The sequence below is a fragment of the Lemur catta genome, chromosome 2 (assembly GCF_020740605.2).
Source record: "Lemur catta isolate mLemCat1 chromosome 2, mLemCat1.pri, whole genome shotgun sequence".
Lineage (NCBI taxonomy): Eukaryota > Metazoa > Chordata > Mammalia > Primates > Lemuridae > Lemur > Lemur catta.
In genome coordinates, this window is record NC_059129.1 from 25,878,289 (window position 1) to 25,883,811 (window position 5,523).

Below are 5,523 nucleotides of genomic sequence, written 5' to 3' on the forward strand. Positions count from 1 at the left end.
CATTTACCGGTAGACCTGAAAATATTTCCATCTGAGTGGGGAGGAGAAGAAAAAGGAAGTTTTGAAATTAGTTCAGGCTACAGGGCAAGATGCCCTTATGGCCTTGTCACTCAGTGGGGCTGTAGGTGTCTAGCCCACTGAACCTTTGCCATGCCCAACAGAGAGTCACAGTGGAGGTCTCTGGGGTCCTGCAGCAAGACCACCATTATAGCAGATAACTATTCTCCTTTCAGGAAACATCTCCTAGCTTGCTCCTGAAGTTTGGTATAAATATGTGGAATAAAAAGTTACCATGAAACCTGAACTGAGCGTTGTTTAATCCACCTTGGTTCAAAATTGGGCACTCCAGAAGCTTTCCATTATTAAATAACATCCAGATCCTGAAGGCCAAAGTAAGCTACTTGAGCAAGTTGCTGAAGTCTTCATAACCTTCTGCACTGCCCCCCAGGCAAGTATGCCTTTCCTTGCTCCATTACTCTCCATCTTCAACCTTGAGCATGGGAGGGGGTCCTCTATGATGAATTAAACAAGGGCAAAGAGAATCTAGCCACGTTTACAGATGGTCTGTGTGGTACCACCCAGAAGTGGACTACCTAAGCGTTATATTAAAAGCCCACAGAAAGTTCCATTTTGAAGATGGTATCATTAAGGCAACATTTCCCCTTTACCTTCTTAATCACCAAGAGCCTTGGGAAGAAGAAACAAAAATACGAATTCCAATTTCAGCAAAACAATGAGCTAGCTAAAACTTCAAACCACAATTCAAGTGGAAGGGCTGCCAAAAGCAGTAGAGTTCTAGCAGAGGGGCATGTGGGAAGAGAGAGGCAGGATCACTGCTACTGCAGATCTCAAAAAGAAGTAGCGAAATATATTTCTCAAGTGTGAAGGGCGTACCCCATAAAGTGCATAAGCCACTCCAGGATCTGTTTCAGGTGTCTGAGATAGGGGAACTCAGTAGAGGGAGAGGCAACAGAAGCTTCCTGGACCTAGCTTAGCTTTGAAAAGCAGAAGAGGTGTGGCTGAACGACAGTCAGACAGGCAAGTCATTACACGAGGCCATCTCTCTCTGAGGGAGCAAGGTAAAGAGGGACTTCACGTTATGAAAAGCTCAATGAATAGGTGAGGAGTTGGATGACATCAACAGCATAGTTAACAAGGTAGGTCTGATATGATCAAACACACCTTAGTTTCAGGTATTCACAGAAAATTCACAAAAGCTGACTGATTATTAGACTACAAAGAAATCTTCATTAAATCCAAGAAATAGAACTAGTACATACATCATTCTCTGACCACTATGTAATACAACTAGACATTAGTATCAAAACCAAGGGGGAACAATGTCCTTAACATCTGAAAATTTTTTATTGTTCTCTTAAAAAAAAACCTCTAGAGTCAATAAAGAAATACAAATCAAAATGCGGAATATTTAGAAAATAATAATAATAAACACAATATAGCAAAACATATGAGATACAGCTAAAACAGTGCTCATATTTTTAGCCTTAAATGAATAAACAAAAAATTATATTAAAATAAGTAAGCATCCAACTCAAGAAAATAGAAAAAGAATAACAAAATAAACCTAAGAGAGGAAGAAAAACTAATAGATATAATCAGAAATTAAGTTAGAAAACAAAATCAGTAGAACTAACAAATAACCTGGGAATAAATGGGTACTTCTTAAATATGGTAAAATATGTTTATGTTAACTCTGCAGTCAGCATCAAGCTTTATGGGGAAATAAAGATAAATTTCCATTGAAGTAGGGAATGAGAAAAGATATCCACTATTATTTCACTTGTTCTGAATGTTCAAACAACTTAATTAGACAAGAGAAAGTAATTAGGAAAAAATCAAAAGCAGTTAAAACTATCATTACTTGAAAATAATGTGATCTTTACCTGGAAAACAAAAATCAACTGGAAAAAAAGGGTTATAAACAATAAGTGACTTCAGTAGGAGGCTGGATACCATTCCAAGGGCTAACTAGCTTACCAGGTTTCCTGGGTATCTGTCAGAAATCTGGTGGCAGGTTAACTCTATCAGGTCCCTTCTGTCATAGAGGGTGAGGTGACTTACACACTCTAGAAGAAACATTTATTCTACATGTGGATTTTTTTCCCCTGTAAGTTATGCCTTGGACTATTTCACCATCCCTGGAATTACTGACTTTGTATGACACAAGGTGGTCCAGACAAAATTGTCTCCAACCAAGAACTCGCCTCTCAGTGAAAGAAATAAGACAGGTGGCCAGCCATGGGCCATTATCATATTTCCCACCCACAAGAAGCAGCTGGCCTTGTAGAACAATGAAATGGTCTACTGAAAACAGATCTAGCAGTATCCAGGAGACCACACCTGTGAAGCTGGGACTCTCCCCTGCGGATAGTGATATGTGATCCAAACAGGGACTGAAATGCAGTGCCAATTCTCCCTCAGCCAATGTAGAAGAGGTCCAGAAACCAAGGGTTGGGGTGGGAGGTGGCAGCTCTCACTATTACTTTTCTCTCTAAAAATATTTTCTTTCCATCCCCTAAGTCACTCATGCTTTTCAGACTTCACTGCCCAAGGGCAAGGTGTTCTCACCAGGGAGCCTTATAAGGGTTCAGCCTAGCCATTTGAGACTCCTCCTGCCACCAGGGCAATGGCAGAAAAGGGTGTTCCATGCTGGCTGTGCTCCCCCGATTATGAAGGGGAAATAGGCTTGTTACTCCCCGATAGGGGGTGGGTGGAGTGAAGATGGGAGGAGGATGAGTCCTTTGGTTGCCCTCACGCTACCACACCCAGTGGCAAAAATTAACAGAAAACCATCACCGTCTAGTAACGTCCTAATCTTTTTCACTCACTATGTGTGATAGCTAAAGTTATCAATTTGCTCAAGTTTTCAAGATGATAAGAAATAACCCTTGGCTAATAAGGAACTATAGGAGAAATGGGCAGCTTTTATATATTGTGAACTCTGAAATTTAGAAGGAATGTTTAAAGTGGCAGGATCTAAAAATTAAAATTAATAAAGTGGGCTGAGATGTCCCATCTGCACATCTGGATGTGACTTGGTGTTGCCTTATTTTAGGGATGCTAGAACACATCTATGGCTGTGATAACTGGAGAGGAAGAATAAAGTACCCATTGGGGTGTCCAGGGCTTATTTCTGAGCCCTCTTCCAGTCTCTGTCTACATGCTGTAACTAAGCAACTCCATCCAGTTTCATGGCTTTAAATAACCGATGTCTCCTAAACCTACATTTCCGGCTCTGGCCTCACCTGGAACTCCACACTATACATCCACCTGCCTACATGATCAACCCCTCAGAGGCCTCACAAGGATCTCAAATCAACATGTCCAAAGCAAAGCTGCTGATTTCTGGATATCAGCATCCCATAACCTTCTCCTCCTTCAGTTCCCCCTTTTCAGTTGATGGCACCATGAGCCACCCAGTTGCTCAAAACAAAAATCTAGAGCAACTCTCTCCAATATGGTAGCTGCTAACCACATGTGGCTATTTAAATTTAAATAAAACAAAATTAAAATGTCAGTTTCTCAGTTTTACTAGCCACATTTCAAGTGCTCAACAGCCACGTGTAGCTAGTAGCTGCCATATTATACAGTAAGATACAGAACATTTCCATCACCACAGAACATTCTATTGGACAGCACTTCTCTAGAGAGATTGCCATTGGTTCCTATTTCCCTCACCTCCTACATCTAATCCATTAACAAGTCCTGTGGATTGTTCAAAACATTCCCTGAATCAATCCCTTTCTCTCCAACCAATTTCTACCATTTTGTTCTATGACACCATCATCTTTCGCCTGGACTGCCCAAACCACTTATTAATTGCCCTAGTCCCAAGACAGAATGATTTTTTTTTCAAAACTGAAAATCAGATCATGTTCTGCCCCTGCTACAACCCTTATAATAGCTTCTGTGGAAGAGACTGTGGTTTATCCTAATGTCTCTTCTCTCCTTCTACCTCAGTAATAGAACCTCTAAGTTTAGGTGAGCACATGGAAGACCAAAATAAAGAGTACTTTCCAGAGTCCCTCCTCACACTTAGATATGGTCATATTCCTAAGTTCTGGCTCGTGAGATGAGAGCCAGTGAGGTTGCAGGCAGTTTCCCAGGAGGTTCTTAAAAGAGAAGGCTCCCCCTGCTGCTGTAACAGGCATGAGGGCTGAAGATAGACTAGATCATGAGGTGAACTTGGGAGTAGAGGTAATACACTATGGGCAACAAGATAGAAGGAGCCTGGGTCCCTGACATAGTGTGGGGGTTGCCATCATAATGGGACCTAATCTAACTAATATAGCTTCCCATGACACTTAGAAGAAAATCCAAACTCCTTACCAAGTCTGGAAGTTTCTACATGACCTGATCCCACTCTAGGACAGCCCTCTCCACTCTCCCATCACTCACCATGCTGCAACCACTCTGACTTTCTTTTTGCTGCTTCAACACACCAAGCTGCTTCTTGCTCTAGGGCTTCTGCACTTGCTTCTCCCTCTGCCTGGGCTGATCCTCTTCAGATGTTCTCATGATTGACTCCTTTTTGTTATTCAGGTCTCAGCTTAAATGTCATTGTTTTGGAAATGGTTCCCCTCATCAATTCAATCTAAAGTACCCAACAAGTCGTTCTCTTTTCCAAGACCTGATTTTAGTTCTCTGCATAGAATTTATCACCAACTGATGTTTCTTGAATTTGTTTAGTGTCCGCTTCCCCCCACTAGAATGTAAGCTCCACTAACATACGGATTTGGGTTCACCGTGGTATTTCCAGTGGCTAGAATGTTCCTGAAACCTAGCAATGCTCAGTAAGTGTGGGTAAAATGAATCACTGAATACTATTCCACCTAGTGCGGTGGTGAAAAGCAGGATTTCTAAAGCCAGAAGACTCGGATTTGAATCCTGGGCCACATACACTTTGCGTGATCTTCTGCAAGTCGTTTAACTTAAAACTGTAAAATGAGGATTCCACCTATGGCATGTGTAGAAGTAAATTAAAATGGCACTAATAAAGGACTCTTTCTCCTTCTCCATCCCTCCCCTGAGGATTCTCTTCTTTCTCTCTCCTCTTCTGTCCCTCATGAGGCCATTTTTCTTCTTTGTGTGCCACTCTGCAGTCTAGAGCAGGCCTTTTAAATTTGGCGGGAATCAACGACATCAGTCGGGAGGACGAGAGCTGAGCATGCGCGGGACACCTCCTCTGTCTCGCGCGCTAACTTTGCAGCCTTGACAGCCAATTAGAGTTAGCGTCCGGAGCCCTCGTGCCGAGGTCTGACCAATCCAAACAGGGAGGCGGGCCGCAGTGGAGGCAGTGGCGAGAGGGGGCGGGGACAAGCAGAGGGCACACACAATTCTCGCGGCCCGTATCTCTGCAGGCCAATGGGAGAGGCCTGAGGTCTGAAGCCAGTGGGGCGTGGTGTTAGCGGCTCCAGCAACCGGGGACTGTCCCAGCTCGGACCAATCAGAGTGAGGAGGTGGGAGAAGGCCAGCCAATCATCGTGCAGGACAGGAGAGGCG